The sequence below is a fragment of the Notamacropus eugenii genome, chromosome 4 (genome assembly GCF_028372415.1).
Source record: "Notamacropus eugenii isolate mMacEug1 chromosome 4, mMacEug1.pri_v2, whole genome shotgun sequence".
Taxonomy (NCBI): Eukaryota; Metazoa; Chordata; class Mammalia; order Diprotodontia; family Macropodidae; genus Notamacropus; species Notamacropus eugenii.
In genome coordinates, this window is record NC_092875.1 from 354747627 (window position 1) to 354773693 (window position 26067).

Below are 26067 nucleotides of genomic sequence, written 5' to 3' on the forward strand. Positions count from 1 at the left end.
TCATATTGTAGTCTAGGATATTTTTGCTGCAAGTGTAACCTATGACCTCAACCCTTACTCCCAGGACTCTGAACTCATACTAACCTGGTCTGAATCTGGTAGCCTGCTTCATGAGGATGATTCTCTCTCTTTGTCTTGTTCCTCCCTGCCTGGAGTTATTCCAGGACAGACAGATTGATAGATAAGATAGGAAGGGAGATGAGACAGATATTCCAGGCAGATAGACAAAAGAAGAAATAAACATTTTTTAAGGGTCTACTGTATGCCAGCCACTGTGCCAAGTGCTTTATAAATACTTCAGAAATAGTACAGATAAGTGTCACACAACAACTCTGTAAGGTAGGTGCTATTGTTTCCATTTTACAGTTGAAAAAATTGAAGCAGACAATACTTAAGTAACTTGCCCAGAATCACAGAGTTACTAAATGTCTAAGACTAGATTTGAACTCAGGTCTTTATAACTCCAGACCCAGTACTCTGTTTATTGTGCCAGATAGATAGATAGATAGATAGATAGATAGATAGATAGATAGATAGATAGATATGTTAATTACTTATCATATGTCAGGCACTGTGCTAAACACTGGAGATAGAAATATAAGGAAGCAAGACAGTCCCTGTCCTTCAAGACCTTAGATTCTAATGGGGAAGATGGAAAGTGGGGATGATGGGAAGAAGACTACACGTATGGGAACATGATACGAAGATAGCCAGGAAGTGTCATAGAGGCTTTAGTACAGGAAAAAATGAAACAAAAATCTTAACTATTAGAATGAGGGTGGGATCAAAGTTTCCAGTGGGTAGAGACAATGGTCTGAGAAAAGAGATAGCCAAAAATAATTTCTAATATACTCCTGGCTAAGGTCTAGGTTTGCCTAAACTCATGTAATAAGAACCTCTTCTCTCACACAAGCACTGAGTCCTAAATGCATGTAGGGTATGTGACAAACATTACTGCATATACTGCAAAATACTAACCAGAAGTCCATCAACAAATATGGAAACACTCAGAAAAGTGTAAAATACTCAAATAGTCCATCAGCTCCTGTTGGAAGAGAGGTGAATTTGACATTCTGGTGAATGTTTTTTTCCCTTACCGTTCTCCATAGAGAAAAAGACGTGGTCTCACAATTCATTTTTATAGACCTCAGAGCAAGGCAGCTCTTCTGACAAGATTTCATCTCAATCAGGTGATGATTTTGAGGTACCTCTAGTCGCAGAGCTGCCAATATCTTAAATAGGACATCAAGGAGCATTTCTGTCTCCACAGGGAAATGCCCTCAGGTGCTTTCATACTTTCCCCTGTAATCTAATTAAATATACTGGAGAAGCTGATTAAATTGATTAGAGACTCCCCCAATCAACCCATTTACAATAGAATTCATAATTTAAATGATGCAGTAAAACAAATGTAGCAAGTTTTTTCTAAACAGCTATCCCAGATCCAGGATGGACACATCTGTCTTTTAGGATGCCAGGTACCCTGAGAGTTTAGGGTATGTCTCTTTTTAAATGCCATCAGCTTGAATACTTACTGGCTATTTCTTCCACTGATGTGGGCCGGTGACTAGTGACTCATTTCCTTTAAATGACATAATTGATATAAATGATTTAATTGACATAAAATCAATTCACTTTCACAAAAGGACATATACTTCAAAGACAGAGCAAGAACAAATATATACACTCAGTGACTCTCCTCTGTCCTACATCTATCTCTAGGGAGAGTGTGCTCCAACTTACCTCAGTTACTACTTTAACATTGGTCTCACTAAGTTCATCCCCAAATGTATTAGCAACTAACAGATGAATTCTCTGTCTCAGCAACTACTGTGCGGTGTCCTTAAGGTCACTCCCAAAGGGCAATCCTTTGGGAGTATCTAAGCTGAGCTGACTGCAAAACAGATATGAAGATGCTGGGAGGCTCATTCTTTAATCATTTCATCTAGTAGAGAAAAGAACAAATGTAGAAGCCAAGGATCAAGGCCTCTAAGGGGAAGGCCTTTAGAGTTATCTCTCACCAGACACTGTCAGCAGATGATTTAAACTAAGAGAAGAACAGTCAAAGGGAAAATGAGAATGTCCTAGCTATTTAACACATCTTGAAGGCACCCCAGTAGCCGATGCATTAACAATAAAAAACAGTCTCCTAACTATGTGGCTAAGCAAACCAAGACTACTTATAAGACTGAACATGTTCTAGTATCTCTTCAAGGCACTTTCATTACACATATCATGACTCTCACAAAGGCTGACATTCCAGCCTCTTCTGCATAGAGAATTTGAATCATCCTTCATAACACACTCTTCTCTCCTGGAAAAGAAATGCCATTTTCAGCAAATAACTGAGGTGCTATGTCCCTAAATAATGATTTAGTATGCCCCTAGCCCCTCAATGCAGTCCGGTCTGTCTTTGCAAAAAAAAACAAAAAAGAAAAAAACAAAACCTGGAGCAGAACCAGGAGAACTTTGTACACAGCAACAGCCACAGTGTGTGAGGATTTTTTCTGGTAGACTTAAAACTTCATTGCAATGCAAGGACTTAAAAAATTCCCAATTGTCTTTTATGGCAAAATGCCTTCCACATCCAGAGAAAGAACTATGGAATTCAATCACAGAATGTAGCAGATCATTTTCTTTTGTATTACATTTTGGTTTGTTATATGATTTCTCCCATTCATTTTAATTCTTCTATACAACATGACTATGGTGAAAATGTGTTTAGTAGGAATGTATGTGTAGAACCTATATAAAATTGTATGACGTCTCGAGGAGGGAGGAGGGTGTTGGAGAAGAGGAAGGGAAAGAAAAAATCTAGGGTGTATGGTAGTGATTGTGGAACACTGAAAATAAATAAAAGGAAAGAAAAGAAAAAATCCTACTCAGCTTGACAATGAATGCCATTCTCATTTGTTTCAGCCAAGGAACTTCTTTTCACCCCTTACTTCTAGTTTCCATTAGTTCACAGTTCTAGAAGAAGGAAATACTCACTGGTATAGGCATGTGTTATACACATAAGCATTAACATTAAATTCTATTTCTATCACTTGATTCTCACTTGATTTTTGTTAATGGATATTCACATATTTTTACATAGCAGTCATCAGTATCTAGATACTATTTTATGTTGTTTCCACTTATTTAATACTTTTGATACATTTCCATGTATCAACATAATTTACTATATACTTTCACTTTTAAATATATACAAAGTACTTCAGGAAATCTGTACACACTAAGCACCTATCCATTCCTGTCTCTGGGGGTATCAGGTTGTTTCCAATATCTTGCCACATTGATTCAAATAGAAGTCATTCCTCCCCATCTCCCTGTACCACCTAGCTTGTATAAAACATTAATATGGTGTATAATTATACTTCTGGGACTATAGACACAGTTTAAGCCTTACTGGTTTTCACAGTAGCACCTGAAACTTGGATCATAGCTTGATATTTTGTATTTGTGTAGGTAGTTATCCATTTGTACATGTTTTATATTTGCTTATCTAAGTGTATGTGGTTATCCTCCAAGAGAATATGCGTTCCTTAAGGCAAGGACTACTTCATTTTTATCTTTGAATATCCATTGTCTGGCATACAGTAAGCACATAATAAATGCTTGTTGAATGAATGAAAGTATAACCTGAATTCCCATCTATGAGGTAGATTTATACCCAAATTCAAGGTGATTATGCAATTGAAAGGACAATTATAAAATGGGTCATGCTTATGCCCCCGGCTGGACAGTAAAACTCTAGCAACAGGCTGAAGTTGAGCTCCTAGTCTTATCTTAGGAAAGATCCCTCTCTCCTGTATGGCTTCCATTACATTCTCAAGATACAAACAGATACCTGATAATGTAAGGTCGGAATTGGACAGAGTTGTTTATGAGAAATAATATAAAAGCTGCATTATTTAACAGAATAAATGTAGAAAAACCACAAGTGGAAAGATGGGGAAAAGCAGGATACATTCTTCTCTCTGCACTTGTTTTTTGCTCTTTCTGAGAGAGAGCCCCAACAAAACATACACTATCCCATCCACCTCCAAGCTTGTCCATTCAGATGGAGATAATTTCTCATGATTTTACAGGAGGATACTGCAGATGACAGCTGCTGCTGCTGCTCTGATCTCGTGCTGCTTCTGTAGGAAGGCCACGATCTTCTCTCCTCATTTTCCTCAGGTCCCACACATACCTTCCAAAGCCGTGCTTGAAAACTTCCTCTCCCCATTTGAGAACTGTTCTTTCTTTAGTTTCCTCTCTTCCCAAACTGAGAAGAACTACAAATCCCAGAGAGTTTTGTGGCCAGCCACTTTGCCAGGGATTGTTACAAATTAATTTCCACTTGCTTACAGAAAGGGCATGGACATAGTGGAAAGATTCTGATCTTACTGTCTAAGTCCGAGCTTTGGCACTGACCCACTTCATACTGTTGTAGTGAGGAAAGCATTGGATAATTATTAAGGCACTACATAAATGGGAGCTATTATTATCACCAGTTTCCCCAGCAACCCCTACACACTGGGAGAAGCCTGTGCCAAGGACTCTGCTCCTGTTGCTGCATAGTAAAAGATTCAGATTCCTTCAGTTTGCACATACCAAATGACTGATTACATGTCTGCTTTGAACGCCTTAGAGACTGGGAATCTCACTCTAAAATCCCATCAATTTTCTTCTTTTAAACATTAACTATAAAGAGCATATTTGTGTGTTAGAGAAGATCTCTCAAGAGTTTATTTCTTTTTGTCCCACTTGGTGGGTATTCAAGAGACAGTGTGGAACAGCAGACAGAAAACTAGTCTTGGAATCATGTGTCCTGACGCTTACAAGTTGTTCAAAATTTTGATTATACTAGTACACTCAGGTGTTCATTTGGCTGGAAGATTGACTCATGTTAACAAAACTCACAAGATACTAAGATAGAATGTCAGTTTATTAATTTAGAGTATATTGTGTAACTGAGAGGCAATATGCAACAATGGATAGTCTCAAAGACAGAAAGACGGGTTTAAATCCCACCTTTGATACATACTGGCTTTGTGACCTTGGACAAGTAGCTTAACTTGGTGATTTAGACAATTTTTTAAGGCTGTAAAAGTTGCACAAAAGCTGCCAACCTGTTACGGGAGTTTCCTTACCTGGGAAGTCCCTATATCAATGAAATTACAAAGACAATCCCTAATTCTATCCTAGGATGGGGAAGTGGAGATGGTGATGGTAATATTAATAGTGATTGTGGTGGTAGTAGTGGTAATAGTGATACTTCAATAAATAGATAAGTAAGTAAACACACAAATTAATAAATAAAAGAATATCAATTGATCATTTTTAAATACTTAGAAGAGAGCAAAAGGAAGTTTGGAATGGAGCAAAGACAAAGAAGGCAGTATTGAAACTACTCTATAAAATAAGGATTTTTTAAAACATATAGAACATACACCTTGAGGAAAATCTATACATAACAGAAATTCACAGCTTGGGTCTTTTTGTGTGTGTTTTAAAATGTTCATGTTTGTTGATGTTAAGTAAGTTCAGAATAAAGCATTTTTAATGGACTAGTGGCTATAATAGCTGTTACTGGGGAGACTGAGGCTGGTAGATCTCTTGGCTGAAGAATTGTGAGTTGCAGTGGAATAAGATAATTGGGTTTCCACATTGTTTGTCATCAGTACAGTGAGTTCTGTCTCAGCAAGAGGTCACAAGGTTGTTTTAGGAAGGGCAAACAAGCCCAGGTCATGAATGGAGCAACTCAAAGCTCACATGACATTCAGCAGTATGACTGAGCCCATGAGTAACTATTGCACTTTCAGTCGAGATGAGACAGAGAGACTTTCTCAAAAAAAAAAAAAAAAAAAGAGAAAGAAAAAGAAATGGACAAATAGCTTGTAAATTTGATTAATTTGATCCAAAGAACTAGCAACTGGCATTTTAGGCCACCTAGACTTAAAGAAGAGCTGGTCAAGGACAGATCCTGGGATGAAGCAGAGCCAGAGACTGAGTGTGTGTGTGTGTGTGTGTGTGTGTGTGTGTGTATGTATGTATGTATGTGTGTGTGTGTCTAGAGTTAACAGCAGGCTCCTTTAGCAAGTAAAAGAATAAAATATTATAAGATACATGTCACATGTAAGATATGTATGTCCATTTGGGTTGCCAAAATGTATAGATGCATGGTTAGTGGTTAGCATTCCAGTACCTTCGGAATCTAGCCCACTTCTCACCAAGGGAGACTTCAATTTCTGCCTTGAGGGGAGCAGGAAAAGAGCTCTGTTTGGCCATTTGTTTCTTCCCTTATCTATCTCCATGAAGGGTTTTAGAATAGATTTATATTTGCCTTCTTTGAATATTGTTGGTCTAGGGGTTACATTAGGTGCAGAACAAAAGTTTCTTTGATCACTCTTAAGGAAGAGAGTAGCATTTTAGTTTATTTTTGCCAGTTTAACTCCTTCTCAACAAATGCTGGCTACACAAAATACCACCACAAATAATAAATAGAAAGTAAACTCACTTATCCAACCAAAAAGCAAACAGAAATCAAAGAAGTTCCACAGAGCAGGATGTATTGAACTCTTTATCTGGGAGTGAGATGAGACTTCAGCTTATATCATGAGAGGAGACTCAATTTCAGCCAAGGAAAAGTCTCCAAAATCTCTCGGGAGACGAGCTAGAAATTGACAACATATGTGGAAGATTTGGTTTCTCATACATGACTGCAACTTCCAAAGTCTTTATTTCTCATCACATATTTCTCTCGAAGAAGCTCTTGAACCACCATTCTCTCCCAGATGCTAAGTATCAACCCCATTTCATACCCATGTATGCAACACCACCTCAACATTCTCTGAGTCTCCCCAGGTCTAAGTAGAAGCACACAAAACACCCCAAGCTTATTTGGACTTCCAGGTCACAATAGGTTATGGCCCCAAAACAAAGTCAGAGAGATGAGATAGTGAACACATCAAAGAGTAAACATGGTCAATATTCAGTGTAAGTAAGTTCCAAAACAGTGATAACAATTCAAGATCTAAGCAGAAAAGAACTGTCAGAGTCCAAGGCTATTAAGTCGGAAGCCAAAGAAGCAACTCCTGGTGGTAGGGAGAGGAACAGGGATGGCAGAAAAACAGAATAACATGTCTACATTGTCCCCAGTATCTGTTGCAGCTCATTGAGCCAGATCATAGGATTAAAGAGAGGAAGGTGAGAGTGAGGGAAAGGGAAGCAGCATTTATTAATTGTCTACAATGTGCCAGGAACTATGCTAAGCACTTCAGAAATGTTATCTCATTTGATCTTCACAACAACCTTGTGAGGTAGGTCCTATTTTACCCTCACTTTACAGTTGAGGAAATTGTGGCAGAAAGAGGTTAAATAATTTGCCTGGGTGACACAGCTAGTAAGTGTCTGAGGCTGTTTTTGAATTAAAGTCTTCCTGCCTCTAGGCCCAGCTCTCAATATGTTGTACTACCTAACTTCCTAAAAGGGATTTTAGAGAGCAGTCTGTCTGTTTCCCCCCTTTATTTTAGATGAAGAAACTAAGATAAAATGATTTGCCCAAGGTCATAAGAGAAGTATATAAGAGAAGTGGTATTCTGCCCCATGACTCCATATCCAATACTCTTTCAGGTAATCCCTTCTGTAATTAGAGCATGGTCATCAGTAAAAGTGTTGCTTATGCTAGTAAAAAAACTAAAGAATGCCACTTAGAGCTGCCCAGATCAAGAATCTATGCCCTTTGATCTTGTGCACTGCTTATTTCCCCATAATTGACTCATGACTTTGCACAAGAACCCTGTTTTAGCCTAAACTATTTTCACCTATTTGCTATCTGGTGATCAACTTCTCCAATATAACTATAGATAAGGCTTTCCTTTGACTCCCCTAGCCCCTCCCCCAAGACATTGTGGAGCACTGGCTCTTTTGGTTTGTGTACTTATACTAACTTTTTGCCTTTGCTTTAGTAATACTATCAGTAGGGCTCTCCTCCCCTGTCCTCCCCTCTCCTTCTCCCTCTCTCTCTTCCTCTCTCTTTCCCTCTCCCTCTCCCTCTCCCTCCCTCCCTCCCTTCTTCTTCTTCTTCTTCTTCTTCTTCTTCTTCTTCTTCTTCTTCTTCTTCTTCTTCTTCTTCTTCTTCTTGTTCTTCTCTCTCTCTCTCTCTCTCTCTCTCTCCCTTTCCTTCTCTGTATCTTTCTTCCCTCCTCTCTCTTCCCCTTACTTTACCTCCCCTCCTCACCTCTCCTCTCCTCCAACCCTGTGGAGGTCAGATAGTCCAGCAGGCTAAGTACACAACATCTAACTACACCTCATAAGCTGAACAGACAAGGTAACTGGAAAGAGAACAGAGGTCCAGGGAAGTATACAGGGAAGTATAGCCTGAGACAATCTCATCTAAGGCAATTGACCTAACTCAATTCTGCTTATGGCTATAAAACTGTGAGCTCAGACAAATGAATTGATCTATTCTATTGCTTTTTCTTTTTTCTATTTTCTATCTCATATTTTAGCTTTATCATTTCCCTTTGTCTCAGTTTTCTTGTTCCCTTTCTAAATTCTTTAGGAAGCCAATAAATTATATTTCTCTTTTTCTCTCTTATTAATTTAGATATTCACTACATTTTGATATGATTTGTTTATACCTTTATTGTTTTGAAAATACTGCATTTATTTTTATTTTTCAAATATTTTTAAATTTTCAAAAAATTAGGTATCATTTTATTCTGTTTTCATTGGTTTTTTATTGCATTATTGCCTGAGAATATGTTGTGGAGACTATATTTTTGTATTTATTCAATAAATCTTTTTCTCTCATTTTCTGTGAAAGTTATATATGAGTGTAATATGTGGCACAAAGTATCTCTGGATCTGGGATAAGAACTCACTGTTTGACAAAACCTCCTGGGAAAACTGGATAACAGTGTGGCAGAAACTAGGCATAGACCAATGCCTGACACCATACACAGGAATAAAGTCCAAATGGATACATGATCTAGGTATAAAGGCTGATAGTATAAACAAAATAGGGGAGCAAGAAATAGTGTATTTGTCAGATTTATGGAGAATGGAGAAATTTATGACCAAACAAGAGAAAGAGAACATTATGAAGTACAAAATGGATAATTTTTATTACATTAAATTGAAAAGTTTTTGCACAAACAAATTTAATGCAACCAAGATTAGGAGGGAAGCAGAAAACTGGGAAAGAATTTTTGAGTCACCCAAGCTGGTCAGCTCTTCTTCCAAGCTCAGTGCCAGGATCTGCTACTTCAGTTGCATCCCAGAAACAAGATGGTAAATAAAGGTCGGAGTCAATGGATTTGGCCGTATTGGGCACGTGGTGACCAGGGCTGCATTCACCTCAGGTTGGGTAGACATCGTGGCCATCAATGACCTTTTCATTGACCTCAACTACATGGTTTATATGTTTCAATATGACTCCACCTATGGCAAGTTCAAGGGCACTGTCAAAGCTGAGAATGGGAAGCTGGTGATCAATGGAAGTCATTACCATCTTCTAGGAGAAGGATCCCACCAATACCAAATGGGGTGATGCTGGAACTGAGTATGTTGTAGAGTCCACTGGAGTCTTTACCACCAGGGAAAAACTGGAGCTCACTTGAAGGGTGGAGTCAAGAGGGTCATCATCTCTGCCCCTTCTGCTGATGCCCCAGTGTTCATAATGGGAGTGAACCATGAGAAATATGATAAGTCCCTTAAGATTGTCAGTAATGCTTCCTGCACTACCAGCTGCTTGGCCCCCTTAGCCGAGATCGTTCACGACCACTTTGGCATTGTGGAAGGACTCATGACTACAATCCATGCCATTACTGCTAACCAGAAGACAGCAGATGGAGCCTCTGGTAAGCTGTGGTGTGATGGGCATCGTGCTGCCCAAAGCGTTATCCTGCTTCCACTGGTGCTGCTAAGGCTATAGGCAAGGTCATTCCTGAGCTGAATGGGAGGCTCACAGACATGACCTTCCATGTTCCTACTCCCAGTGTATCTGTTATGGATCTGAGCTGCTACCTGGAGAAACCTGCCAAATATGATGATAACAAGAAAGTGGTGAAGCAGGCATCAGAGGGACCCTTGAAGTGCATCTTGGGCTACACAGAGGACCAGGTTGTATCCTGTGACTTTAATAGCAACACCCACTCTTCCACCTTTGATGCTGACGCTGGTATTGCCCTCAATGACCACTTTGTCAAGCTCATTTCTTGGTATGACAATGAGTATCGTTACAGCAACCATGTAGTGGACCTCATGGTCTACATGTCCTCCAAGGAGTAAAGTGGAAAGCCATGGATCTTCATCCCCAGTCAAAAAAGGAATTCCACCACTGGGGAGCCTACATTCCTAACATGTTCCTGTACTGGGGATACCATGTCCCATTCACATCCTTGTCCCCATACACCCCTGTAGTAGAGGGGAGAAGCCTAGAGTCCTGTATTGTGTACCATCAATAAAGTCACCATATTCAGTGCAAAAAACAAAGAATTTTTGCAACTAGTGTCTGTGATAAAGGCCTCATTTCTAAAATATATAGAAACCTAAGTCAAATTTACAAGAATACAAGTCATTCCCCAATTGACAAATAATCAAAGGATATGAACAGACAGTTTTCAGAGGAAGAAATTAAAGCTATCTATAGTCATATGAAAAAATTCTCTAAATCACTATTGATTAGAGAAATGTAAATCAGAACAGCTCTGAGGTACCACATCACACCTATCAGAATGGCTAACATGACAAAACAGGAAGATGATAAATGTTGGAGAAGATGTGGGAGAGTCAAAATACTAATTCATTGTTGGTGGAATTGATCCAACCATTCTGGAGAACAATTTGGAACTATGCCCAAAGGACTACAAAAATGTGAATACCCTTTGACCCAGCAATATCACTTATAGGACTGTACCCCAAAGAGATCATAAAAATGGGAAGGGGTCCCACAGGTACAAAAATATTTATAGCAGCTCTCCTTGTGGCAGTGAAGAACTGGAAATCAATGGGATGCCCATTCATTGGGGAATGGCTGAACACACAAGTTGTGGTATATGAATATAATGGAATACTATTGTGCTATAAGAAATGATGAACAGAAAGTCTTCAGAGAGGCCTGAAAGGACTTATATGAACTGATGCTGAGTGAAAGAGCAGAACCAGAAAGAGCAGGAGAAGATCGTCACAGTAACAAACAAAATTTTTCTGCTAGAGTCAGCGCTTCACAGCAATGCAAGGACCTAAAACATTTCCAAAGGACTAGAGGCAAAATGCCATCCACATCCAGGGAAGGAACTATGGAACTGGAATGTAGAATGAAGCAGAATATTTTCTCTTGTGTTACGTTTTGTTTTGGCTTGTTTTTTCTCATGGTTTATCCCTTTCATTCTAACTCCTCTATGCAACATGACTAATGTGAAAATGAGCTTAATAAGAATGTATGTATAGAAACCATATAAGATTGCATGCCATCTTGGGGAGGGAAGGGGAAAAAAATCTAAGACTTATGGAAGTGATTGTAGAAAACTGAAAACAAATTAATTAAAAAAGAAAAGTAGAATAGATTAAATAAGAGTTAGTAACTATGAGACAATAAGAAATATCAAAACAAAATCAAAAGGCTGAATAAACATAACTTTAAGTTGTCTGATATTAAAAACAATTGACCTGGGAAAAACGCATCTCTGGAATCATATCAACTTTGATTCTATCTTGGTCATTTTCTTATATAGTCCCTCTGGGATTATTACCCTTCATCTTGGTGTCAGGGAAATGAGTTAAAATTCTGACTCAATACTTAATAAATATGACCCTGGGCAAGTTACTTAATCTTTCTGTGGCCCAGTTTCCACATCTGTAAAATGGTGATGATAGTACTACTTTTCTCATAGGGTTGTTGTACCAAATGAGATAATACATGTAAAGTGCTTCATAAACTTTAAAGTACTATACAAATGCTAGCTATTAGTTTTTCACTTTTAGCTGAGTCCCCTATGGGATAGCTACTTCACATTTAAGGTACTCTGTAGTCTTGAACTCTTAAAGCATAACTCAAGAGTCCCCACCAGTGCACTTCCCTTTAATAGCCAGAAGATGACAATCACCTCAAAGCAAAGATATTTATTGAAATGACATCTTAAAAACAAGACTAAGAAAGCATTGCTATCATAAACTATGGGTGTACTCTTCCATACTATACACAGCACAAATGGGAAGAGATGGCACACATTTAGAGTAGAAAGGCACAAACTTGGGAAATACATGTGACTGAGGCAATGCTTACATTATGCACTAAAGCGTCTCCATGGTTTTTCCCTTTCTGGAGTATCCTTATACTGTTTCCCCTAGGAACAGAATCTCAGCTGAGCTCCCTTTGTCTGCTCCCTACAGAAAACAATATCCTACTGCAAGATATCATAACCAATGGAGGTGGGAAAAAGGAAAGACACTCTCCCTCCACCCCCACTCCTCATGAAGTAAAGAATATTTACCAGTCAGGAAAAGTGTTTGCTTTTCATTACTAGTTCCCCTCTCTGCCACTCCTTAGATCTATGACCCATCTCAACCAATTCTCTAGAGAAGTCATAATGTCCCCTTAAAGGGCCATCAGGAGCACAAATAATTCTTGGTCAGCCAATTGCTAACTCTCCTCTAGTTCTATGAATTTTGGTTAGATGGGTTCTTTTCAGATGGTACAGTAGATAGAAGGCAGGGAAGTTAGGAAGACCGGTCTCAAGACATTTACTAGCTGTGTGACCCTGGGCAAGTCACTCAACCCTCTTTGCTCCAGTTTCTTCTTCTGTAAAATGAACTAGAGAAGGAAATGGCAAACCATTCCAGTATTTTTGCCAAGAAAATTCCAGATGGGGTCACAAAGAGTCAGACACAACTGAAACAACTGAACAACAACAAATTATACCTCATAAAGGGTTAAAAGAGTATAGACATGTTTTTGTATTTTCTTTTAGACTTCAACACTTCATAATCTCTGTTAACTTCCCATTATCTTTAGTTATTTTATCAACTGACCTGAGGGAAAATCAATTAATGAGAAGTATTCAGATCAGGTCACCCCCTCCTATACATCTCTAATTATTTACCTTGATTGCTTGGGTTTGTCCCTAACCAGAATACTTTTCTAAGAATATGATATGGCACATTGAATCTCTTCTGGAGATCCTCAGTTTTCCTCCCCCAAGTAACCAAGGCTACCAACGTACCCGAATTTAAAGCAACTCAAAATTCACGTATAGAATAGAAGGAATTGTTATAGACAATACTCTCCATGCCAAATCTCTCTATCCTGCTCTCTACCCTGTTCATAATTCCTGTGAGATATGGTAGCAATAGGTAGGTCTTGGTAACCCAATTGTCACGCTATTTTGGGGGCAGTCAGGGTGAGCAGTCTTTATCCCTAGCTCCAGCCTTTGCTGTTATTTCAAATAGACAATAAGATCATAGATTTAGAGTTGTAAACTGAGTCATTTTGTGTAGCACTTTAAAATTTGCAAAACATTTTATGTGTATTATTTTATCTGAGCCTCACAATAACCCTATGAGATTGTGCTATTATTTTTGCTCATCTTACAGGTAAGGAAAATGAATTTTAGAAAGGTTAAATGATTCATTAACTGGCTGAGTAGTCTTGGGCAAAGCACTTTATACATCTACAACTTACTTTACTCCTTTAGTAGACATCCAGATATTAAAATTCAAGTGCAATGTCCTACCTAATACATCACAAAGTGACCTTAAAAGTCATATAGTTCACCATTACAATGCTGCTGTCTGAAGCTCCCAGATTCCTTCAGATAATGCTGTGGCTGCTATCTTTTTTTCCAGAAAATTTCTATAATCCCTTGACTACAAACCTTAGGCAATAATAGTAGGTAACTGGACAGTCACTGCCTTCATCTATTGACATTACTTACCTTTCCTCATTGTCACCATCTTCCAGAAGCTTTTTCTTCCTCTCATAAAAACCCATTTGAAAATTTATCCTGATTTCAGAATATTATGGCAGAGTAATTCCTTTTCTATCAGTTCATGTACCCTTCTTACCTCCTTCCCTTGCCCCTCATAAAGAAGAAAGGGGAAGAGAAAATCAGGAAAGGATGTCTCCACTCACTGGATCACATGTATACAAACTACATACACTTGAAAAGAAAATGTGATGTGTTATTCTACCCTTTTAATTTCACTAGGTAAATTTTAGCAATTTATTTCATTGTTCATCTCTTCTTCTTGACTCCTTAAAAACCCTGGGCCTAATTGATATGATTTGGTCTACTAAATGAAATGTTGTTGCCTCCAAATACAGTTAAAATTCTGTTTATTTTTTCTTACTTTGCCAACTTCTTTTTATATATAATTGCTATGTTGCTTTGAATGGGGTAAAACTAGACTAGTGTTGAAACAGTTTAGTGACACTTCCTAATGAGGGAACATCCAGTACCAATGGTCTTGCTCTCTCATTTTTAGTCTTGGATAATTGTCTGGGGACACTGGAGGGAGCAAGTGACTTACCCAGGTTATATAATCAATATGTGTTAGAAGAAACTGAGGGCTTTCTAGACACTTGGCCTCAACATCTTCTCATTTGTCTGGGACATAAAATTCAGTGCTGTTAACTTTTCATTGGTGAATGTTACTTTTATATACAATGAAATTATCATTACAAAAATGGTTATTATTAGGATGGAATTCAGGTAGAAATCACCCTGGAATTATTCATTCATTATCTTCTTATTATTTTATTATAATTAGGGACATTTAGGTGGTGCAATAGATAGAGCACTGGACTTTGAGTCAATGAGACCAGAGCTCAAATCTGGAATCAGATACCTACTTGTTGTGTCACCTCAGGAAAGATACCTCATCTCTTTCTGCTTCAGTTTCCTCAACTGCAAAATGACCACAATAATATGACAACCTCCGAAGGTTTTTGAGAGGCTCAAATGAGATAATATTTATAAAGCATTTGTCAGTGCCTGGCATATAGGCACATAGTATATTACCTAATTGCCCTCCTTCCTCTCCCTCCCTCCCTTCTTTCCTTTCTTTTTTCTTCTCTATCTTCTTCCTTCTTTCCTATTATGCTTAATATTCTGAAAAGCATTGTACAGATAGATTAAATATGACTGCTTTTTATGACTAATGTGGAAATATACTTAATATGATTGTACATGCATAGGCATCTTGGGGAGGGGAGAGTGGAAGAAGGGGAGAAAATTTAGACCTCAAAATCTTGTAGAAGTAAATGTTGAAACTAAAAACAGATAAATAAAAATTAAAAAGTATATGACTTTTTTGTAACTGAATAAAATTTTTGAAAATAAGTTCATTATCTGCAGGATCACTAAAAGCATTTTCAATCCAACTTCAGTAGAAGAAAGAACAACAGAGATAATATATACCTCATCCTGTTTCCATGTAGTTTTGTTTTATTCTACTAGAACTTTACATTTTGAAAGCTTTTTATTCTACAGAATTTGGATATTATAAATATTCACTATAGTGCCATCTATTAAAAATATTGGTCTTACATTTTTGTGAATCAATGTTATAGTTCCCCATTGCCTCCAAGATTACATATAAAATCCTCTTTGGCTTTTAAAATGCTTCATAATTTGACTTCTCCCTACTTTTACATTTTTCTTATACTTTAACCTGCTTTATATACTCTATTATCCAGTGATACTAGAGTCATTGATGTTCCTCACATAAGACACTCCATCTTCTGACTTGTCATATTTTCAATTCCTAACTCCCAATGCCTGGAGTTCTCTCCTTCATTATCTCTGCCTCCTAGCCTCACCATTTTCCCTCAAATTTCATCTAAAGTCCCATTTCCACAACAATGTAGAACGGACCTATCCATCATTGTAGCAGTAAGTACCCCAGCATACACAGGAGGGTCTGCTGCACAAGTTCTTAGATTTGCTTTTCTAAGAGGAAAACAACTTCTGAGTGGTCAACGATCTACTTTACTTACATCCACCAGCAGAGAAAATACAAGCAAAGAAATAAAGACCAACAGACAGGGCTTCTAATTGTCTGACAATAACGAATACATATATTAGATATCAACAGACAGATCCAACTGTGTGACCATTATATACATACATAGTTACCAGAGAGAGAAGCACCAAATCTGAGTTTTCAAAGTGGGGAGTGGGAGGAAGGGAGGAGGAGGCTTCTTAACTACCCAGAGTCTCATCTGGCACGTGAAACTTTGTCCAAAGAATAAGCCCCCAAAATAAAACCTCACCTCTGAGTATATATACACTTTTCAGAGCCAGAGGGCACAGTCCTTGTGACCCAGTGTCTCATTAAAAATTAACAAAAGATATCTGATTCCTATTAATGGGTGGTGAAGATATTAAACTCTGACTACATTTTAATCATTTTAAGAACAACACTGGTCATTTTCTAGGGTTTAAACTGGGCAATGAAACAAGATCTCTTTCATTAAAGTTTTGGTCTGAAGTTAGAAGTACCTCACTGAATTAAAGTGGCCCCTCCTGTTCGATTTCTTAAGAACAAAACAACCTTTTCCTCCTTTTCTTCTCTCCAGAGTTTTCATGGTTAAAGAAAAGGAATTTAAACATTTTTGCCTTGTGCCCATTTTGAAAGTTCTTATCAGCCTTTATTCATTCTGTGAAGCAAAACTTTTTATTGGATAGGCTTCTTATCGTATGAATCTTTATACAGTCATCAGTTTGAGATCCCATTTTATCTTTATTTCTCTCAGTTATGCTATGCTTATTTTCTGATGTTTGTTTTCTCTCCTGGCCAACTATTCTGCTTTCCCTTCTTTTTTCAAGTTTCTCTTTCTCTTCATTTTTCCTATCTCCCACATCCCTTCTCCCACAAATCTTTTTATTTCTTCCGACTCGATTACTCATTATGTTACCTTTCCAATCATTCTGTATGCCACTTCTCTCCTCCCATGGTTTCTCTCCTTCATCTTTACCCCTTTCTTTCTTATTAGCTTCAATACTTTGGCAAATTTGTGGTTTCATGGATTTGAGTACTCTTCCAATGATGAAAATCACAGCCTATCCACATCTGCCTCTGTGAGGCTGGAGATGGGGAACACCCTACAGGTTGGGGCCTTGCTTTAGATTTGTCAACATTAAGGAGATACCAGTGGAGTGCCTATCACCTATGCCTTATTCTTGCTACATGACTAACTCATCTTTTTTTTTTTCCTGGTCATTAATCTTTTTGACATAATTTGTACCATTTCTATTGCACAATCCTTCATTGTTCCTATATCTATCCACTGAGGCCAAGGAAAAAAAAAAGTCTAGTCACTCTTTCATGTGATTTACTTCAATGTAACTGACATTGTCAGTGTTATTTCTTCCTCCAGCAGTGCAAACTGTGGAGAGTTATGAACAGTTTTATAAGTGGATTGGGAAATTAAAAAGGAAGGGAAGGAAATAAGCATTTTAAAATACCTACTATGTGCCAAGCACTGTGGTAAGATATTATCTCATTTGATCCTCATAGCAACCCTATGAAATAGGTGTATTTATTTTCCTCATTTTACAGTTGTAACAGAGAAACAAAGTAACATAGTCACTTGACTAAGGTCACACAGCTACTAAGTGTTTGAGGCTGGATTTGAACTTGTCCCCCTGACTTAAGACCTGATGCTATGTCCATTGTCCCATATATGGATAAGTGAGTAAAAATGGGCAGTTTGAAAAGACAAGAAAATAAAAGTCTAAAAAAACCCCTCCAGTTAAACACCTACACATCTAATTTAAGTACCAAATTCCAAATACAATAAAAATGCAAATATAAGAATATCTTTCTCCAAATTTGGGTTTCTTTCTAGAAATCTTGATTCACAGTGTGAATAATGTTACTAAATTTTTAAAAGTAATATCAAGGTTCCAATCAAATTACAAAGACATTTACAAACCAAATACCCTGAATTTTATCACTTTATTCTGTCAAAGAATGAAGGTAACACATTTCTCCTTTTCCCATGAAACTTTCACACTACTCTCTAGGTAATAGACAGATTCCTTTGAAATACCAGTAGGAATTCTAAAACCTTAGTATCTTCTATCATTGCCTTTTTTCTTCTTCTTCACTGATTGTCAGAGGCTCACAGTCAGAAGTTCTTGACAGGCCTTTTGTGAGCACTTTTACACAGTATAATCACAATCACCAATGCCTTTTTGTGCTGGATTGCCTTTGCCCCATGCCTTCTCAGAAATCTTCCATAGGTGATCCACTCAGCTTTCTGGAATCCTTCTTTATTATTCTATAAGTATCAGTATAAAAACCAGGAGGATATTTTTATTTTTTTCATTAATTTAATATCCTTGTTTCAAATGTGTAAAATACATAGAAATATTCCAGTTATGTAAACCTAATAAAGCAGTCCAATAACATTACTCATTTGATTTGAAACTCTAAATACTGAAGTGAAACTCATTAAGATTTTCAGCATCTATAAATAAAGTTGTCAGAAAAAAAAAACAAATTGCAAAGTTATTTCAACTCAGACATCTCAACAGCTGTAGTCATGGTCTGTCAAGCTTAAAATGTTTCTGATTGAAAAGTATATAGATGCCAGAAAAAATTGAACAAGACAGAAACCTTTGAATTTATGATTTCAAAATATTACTCTTTGTGGAATTAACTATGGAAGTAATGCCAATTTTCCACTCAAATTCCAAAGAATATTCAGGATAAAGCATTCCCTAGCTCAGAACTGGTTATTTTCCAAAACTCTGTAAATTGGTTGCTTGAAATTCAGAACACATTTTTCCCATGGAAACCATTCTATACAAGGCAGTTGCATTCCCAAATCAGTCGCAAAGTCTATTTAACTCATAATATAGCATATAGTACTAAGGGTACTATAGAACTTAACCATGATATATAATGATGGGTCTATTGTGAAATGAGTTCCATGTTCCATGTTCCAATTTGGGATATTAGGAACACATCTTCTTATACTATAGCATGGTTAGTGAGGATCAAGGACTTCCTATACCATTACCAACAGGATAGAGGTTGGAATGAGAACTCTAGTGGAAGAGCAATGGAAAGTAATGGGAGATTGTGGCTGTGTTGGGGCCTTGGGTTGGCTCCCCTATTTTCATTTCTTTTAAAGATCCCTTTGATTGTCAATCTGCTTTCCTTTCCAGACACCACTTGTAGCTTACTTCCAACATCTCTCTCTTCCTCCAACTTACTTTGGAACAAGGCATGGTTTCATAGTTTTTCCTTAATCCTCTTGTTTCTGAAGCAAGTATAGGGTCCTGATATTTTAGAAAGGGGTTTTATTGCCAGGAACAATGGACTAAACCAAGAGGTGATAAATTATCGCTGGAAGGTTATGATTTTTAAGAGTCCTGAAGTGATGCTCCTCAAATCCCTCTTCAAGTTTTTTTCTTCTTAACTATCACCTACATTTTGTTCTGAGAAATTCATGTTTTTAAATAAATAAATCTTTGGGTATACAAAGGAATGTGTCAAATCTACATTTCACCCACATTTTAAATGAAATCCCAGAATCAGTATCTGTCTTCCTTCTTGATAATAAATTAACTACAAACAGAACATTTAATGGAGAAATGGGAGAAGTGTGAACAAGATTTGTTGATGGTAGATACTCAAGGAAACTCCAGCCTCTACAGAAATAAAGGACAAAAGAAATGAAGAAAGGAGGCAAAAATTCAGGTTAAAGGTAGAGAAGGGGAATCCTCAATTTCCTGTTTAGCAGTCATAGAATCATATAATCTGATTTGAAATGTATATAGAGGTTATCTAGTCCAAATCACACTTGAACCAGAATTACCTGTGTCATATATAGGGTCCAGCATTGAGGATCTGCTTCTTGACCCATAGGATACCGTACCACGCCCAGTTCTGTTCTCAGTATGGAACAGTTCAGACCTTAGGGAACTTAATTCATATGATAGTAGTTTGGAACCTTTGCCTCACGCTCAAAATCTTTAAGACTAAGGTTGCAGCTCATATATCTAGTGTTCCTCAAAATGGAGAAGTAATAAAAAGGTGGTCAATGTACAATATATATGTGGTGAATAATTCATTCCTTCACACCAAAAGAATGCTAGACATAGAACCTCAAAAGAATGAATTAACAGAATGACTTGTTCCTTCCTTACTACTCTCACTAGATTTGGACTAGTCCTCTTCTTGGTGGGAGATATCTTCTCTAAGACTCTTGGGGACTCTCAGAGCTTTAAAGTTGCCAGGAACTCCCTTTGGAATAGATCCTGTTTCATCTTCTGATGGGAACTTGTGACATTTCACACTCTTAAAGTCACCCTCAATCCTGGATATATCTACTTCAGAATACTTGTTTGCCTAAGAACAGAAAAGGACAAACACAAAACAGACAAAGGCAGCAAAAGCCATAGTGTAAGGCAAACTTACATATACTTATTGCTACATGAATAAGGTCATATTGATTCTTAGGTGAAAAAATATATTTTTCTCACACCCGTCATTGGAGTCACATGATCCCATTTGAAGAGTTGCAGCCAACATAGCAATAAATGGAAACAATCTCCTTTTTTAACTACTGAAGAACCCTGATCACCATAGGCTGCCATCATGGATTGGTGAGATGACCAAGGAACCCCTCAGAATTTGCCATAATATACCACAATACCAAATCTTTTCATTATTGTATCATCTTATGTTCAGAATCATCCAGGGAGTTTCTTATCATTAATATGTCCAAATAATGAATCATACACTCAGTTATCCCATTAGCAGGTAAAGAATACCTGAACATGTTCTCTGTCTCTCTGTCTCTCTCTTTCTCTGTCTCTGTCTCTGTCTCTGTCTCTGGGTGTGCGATAGAACACTGTCAAGTAGTTATCAAGTCTTTGCCTGGAGACCTCAAATGAATTGAAATCAATTGCCTCCAGAGTCAAGCCACTCCTTTTTAGATAGCCCTAATAGGAAGTGTTTCATTATACAAAGCTAAAACATGCCTTTTGTTACTTCATTACTTTCTGAATACAGATAGACTCTGCCCTCAGAGAGCTTATGATATAATATAGCAAGAACTTAGTACTACCAGAAGACACACTGCTAAGTGTGACAACATGGAGGGGATAAAATAAAGAGAATACCTTGATCAGTGCCTAGTACTCTTTAGCAGATAGAACCAGAGCATGACTTGATCTCATCTGCTGTATGTCCCACCAAACACTTGGTTGTCCTTCACTGTTTGACTCTGCCCAAGGTTGGTGTTTCAAAGATTCAGAACATACCTTATAGCTTCAAACTACTTAGCTTCTCCATTCAGCTCAATTTGTCTGTGTTTTTGTTAGGGTTCTTACAAAGACATTCTGGTATATGTTATTTAATCAGAATATTAGAAGGAGATGAAGACAAATCACCACCCAGCACTTATGTTATCCAGCATGCATTATCCTCCTTCAGTATACACACCAATCAGCCTATGGCAGGCAAGACAAAAGCCTAAAAGTCTACTTTCCCCTATCTGACACAGAGAACTAACAAAGGGATTTGTCCAGAGCTTTTCACTTGCAACAAAACCTTTGCAGTAGTTGTGTGATATAGCAATTCAGAGCTGTCTATTGTCTCTCTGATGTGCAAGTAGGGAACTGTCAGACATCATTCTTGCACTCAGCAACTGATGGCTCTGCTCTTACGTCTTCATCTCTATAAAGGGTGAACATTTAACTAACATCTCCATTTCTACAGCATTGATTGGTTCTAAGGGAGTTTTTTTCTTCCTTTTTCTCCTGCTTTCTCCCATTTTTACCAAGTCAGACAGAGAAATGAAAGCCTTGGGCTCTTGCAAGTAGATTGCTCTTTACTTAATTTCATCTCCCATATATATTTTTTGCCATCCACACTCCAGTCTCCTCTGTCACCCACAGTCATCCCTGATCCTTGAAATAAATATTCTATCCAAAGTTTTGCAGACAGGACATGTAAAAGAACACTGAGGAAGAAGTGAGTCAGGGCTTTTAGAATAGGTGAAAATAGCTAAGGAAAACTGGGAAGAGGATGATTATAAATAATCTTAAAAAGGTAGAAGAGGAAGGTTAATATGTATCATTCAATACATTTTTAAAGAATGTTTGAAGACAGGGCCATATATATTCTCATCCCCAATCCTGCTCTTTATTAGGGACCAAAACTTCCCCCACTGATAAAAGACATGAAGTAGGAATAAGTACCTTCTAAAATAATGTTCTTAAGTTTATTCTTAAAATTGACTTGCTGATTACAACATATGAGGCCGATAGCTCTCAGGTTTGTGTCCTACGTATTCTTAGATTAAGATTAGAATGTCATATCTGAAATAAAAACTCTCTTTTTGATAGTATGAGGGACATAACCCTTGATTAGTTCTTATATGCTATAACTGGCTACCTTACCTCTGTAGCCAAAAAGGAGGTAGAGTCCTTAGAATGATTAGGAACATTCCTTAATTTTCCTTAAAATGTCTTACCTAAAAATAACATGCATCTATGGATAGAAGGATAATTTTCCTACTCCGTTTAAAGAGATTCACTGTATGCTAATATCTCATTGACTTTAAAAAGAGACATCCAAAATACCTTCAATTATTTGTTGTTGGGGTTTTTTTTAGTCATATCTGACTCTTCAGCTTTTTCGCAACGGGTTTGCTGCCAGAACACAGGTGTTGTGAAAACCATCGCTAAACTTCCACAAAAATGGGCAAGGAAAAGACTCACATTAACATATCTGACTCTTCATAACCCCATCTAGGGTATTCTTGGCAAAGACATTCAAATGGCTTGCCATTTTCTTCTCCAGTCCATTTTATAGATGAGGAACTGAGGCAAACAGTGTTAAGCTACTTGCCCAGAGATACACAGCCTGATTTTGAACCATGAAGATGAGTCTTCCTGACTCCAAGGCCAGCACCCTATCCACTGCACCATTTAGCTACCCTACCTTCCAGTATTATGAAGTTGAAATATGAGCAAGAGTCCTAACATGCTCTTTAAATGATATAAAAACTATTCATCTGTACTCTACACCTTCACTGGTGTCCATTTAATGTCACAGTGAGAAGTTGTGATTCCTGGCTATAGGTGGTTAAAATCCTTTCTTTGGGGCATATATACCAAAAAGCTTTTCCAAAGCTTTTCTTTTGTTTTCCTTTTTAAAATTCTTTTTAAAGAAAGGGGATGGAGGAGGAAGAAGAAGAAGAAGAAGAAAAGTAGGGTAAAAATGAAGAGCAAAAGGAGGAAACTAAGAGTAAGAAAATAAGTAAGAAAATACGGAGATTTATTTTAAGAATGTTAGCTTGGAGTTAAATTAGTTAATGGATATTTTAACTAGACTTCTGGATAAGACATCTTTAAAATTTTTGGGGGGAGTTTTTTCATCATATAATCTTTGAACTCATATCAACTGAAATTAACTACATCACAAAAAATGTGTATATGATCCTTCTTTTTCCTACCTAGGTGGAACTACAACATTCTCACTAGTAAAGGTGCTGTAAAAAAAAAAGTATGTTTGGTTAATGGTCAAGGTCAAGTTGGTAAAGGCATATTTTTGCTTCTATTCCAGACTACTGAGTGGTTTAGCCATCTGTCATCTCTCAGCCCTGATGGATATTTTGTAGGGCAGGATTATTGCTCAGGCATAGATTCAACTGCATGGTTACTGAAGTGCCCTACAACACTGAAGTTCAATGAGGCCATGATTCTTTTATACTTGAGTGATCTCAGACAAGTCCCTACATTCTTGAGTGTCTTATTGTTCTCACATGTAACATGAGAGCTTCGGACAATTTTCTGAAGGCACATTGGATTGGGGAGTCAGAAGACCTAAGATTGTATCCTGGCTCTTCCATGCCTGTGTGAACACAGACAAATCAATTAACCTCTGAGCTTCCATTTTTTCGTCTGAAAATGAAGATGTTGAATGACATAGATGGTGTCAAACAAATAGAAATGGGGGTCACTAAATCCTAAATAAGGATCCCTATAGGATACTTAGAAAACCACATGATAATATTACCTATGTTCTATTGTATTTTTATTTGTTTTGTTAAATGTTCCCCAGTCACATTTTAATTTGATTTGGGCAGCACATTTCTGGCCACATGCAACCCTTGGGCTATGAGTTCGACATTTCTGTACTACACGATCTCAAAGCCCCTTCCAAATTTAAAGTCCCATGATGCTATGATAGTACTGGGGTTGTTTCCTTCTGATAGTATCTAAAAACACTGACCCTGGAACTTGATGTATGTACCATTTGGAAGAGTAATGGGAGTTGGTGAGAACTAGGTGAGAACTGAGAGCTACTCTTTCGCCCCAGGCGTCAAGGTGGTAGGGATTAGACCAGACATAAGACAGAAAAGAAAAAGAAAAATTCATCCAGTGAGGTTGTTATGGCCTCCATGGCTATATTGTACATATCTTAGGTAAGAAGACTAGGCCTGAATTTCAGCTCTGTTATTTAATCCCATGACTTTGGACAAGTTGCTTCACTCTTCTGGTTCTAGTTTCTCTTGTGGCAGACTCTGCTCTAGATAGGACCTTCCTCTTCCCTACTCTCTAGAAGAGAGCATTTAAAATTTTTTCTATACCTTGAAACTTCTGTGTCTCATGCTTATACAACACGGACTCCTAGTCAATCCCTATTTCTTTTACTTATGATCTTAGAGATGACAAGAACATGACAACATCCCCTTCCATAAGAAATTCTGTGGTCCTTACCTGAATAATTAAGAAATCATGGGAAGGAGGTGATGAAGTATCCAAGTGATTCTTTTGTTGGAAGCTAGGAAAGCTAAACTCAGGGACAACTTCTCTGAAAGACTATCCTGTTGTCAGTGAAAGTCATATTGAATTGGGAATGAGGGGACCTGTGATCCTATACTGGCTCTACCTAGCATCTACTACTGGTGTGACCTAGGGCAAATCACTGAACCTCATGGCCTCAGTTTTCTTCCCTATAAAATGAGGGGGTTGAACTACACAGCCTGTAGAGGCCTTGTGCACTATAAATCCTATGATCCTCTGCTAATACCTAATCATCTCTGTTACTGGAAATCTGGGGATTTATGGGCTTTGAGGTATTGGTTCTTTAAATCTAATCTGCAAACCTGGATTAATATGAAATCAAGAGAGGAGTAGTAATACTGAGGTTAAACCTACATGTAAGCACTTGGTCCCAATATTGAGTTCAAACTCTCTCAAAACCTGCATGGGTTACTGCAATAGCCTCCTAAATGATCTCTCTGCCTCAAGCTTTTCTCTTTGCCAATCAATTGTTTTCATTGCTGCCAAAGTGATTTTTTAAAAAAATGTAAGTATGATACTACCCTACTCAATAAATGGGTCCCTATTCCCATGGTTCATGATTGTCTCAAAGATCAAAAAGGGTTCTTTTTAAACTTTTCACAATTTGACCCCAGCACTTTCCACACTTATTATATGCATTGTTCCCTTTCCCACATTCTACAGTCCAGCTAAATTTGTTTTCTTGCCATGTTAATCTTTATAAGTCCATTTCCCATTTCAGCACCTTTGTACCAATCATGCCTCATGCCTAAAATTCACTCTTACTTCACCTCCACATCTTAGAATCCTTCATTTCTTTCAAAACTCTGATTAACATCTTCTATGTGAATGGTGATCTCCTATCTTGTAGTGCCCTTACTCCCCTAAATTTACCTTGTCTTTATTTTATATGAACATATTTACATCCATGTTGTCTCTTCTGATGGAATGTAACCTGCTTGAGGGCAGAGGTTGTTTCATTTTTGTCTTTGTAGACTGAGCACTTAGCATACTATATGCACATGTCATACACTTAATACATGTTTATTGATTGATTGATTATCTTCATATCCAAATCCTTAGAAACTGACAGCCATACCCCAGAGGTCTGTACAGATTTACTGACAAACTACTGCCCTTGGTATGTCCCCAGCCAGGGGCAATCAGAGTTGATTCCTTCACACTGGTGTTCTTCTCTGCAACCCCTCTGCCCTGTACAGAGAACTTACTTACAACAACTCTTTCCTTTATTCAGATGTCAGTA

General features: G+C 37.6%; 1 pseudogene; it reads left to right on the forward strand.

Moving 5' to 3' along the window:
- The first annotated feature begins 8964 nt into the window (after positions 1-8964).
- Positions 8965-10851, forward strand: LOC140498504 (glyceraldehyde-3-phosphate dehydrogenase pseudogene; annotated as a pseudogene).
- The last annotated feature ends 15216 nt before the right edge of the window (positions 10852-26067 follow it).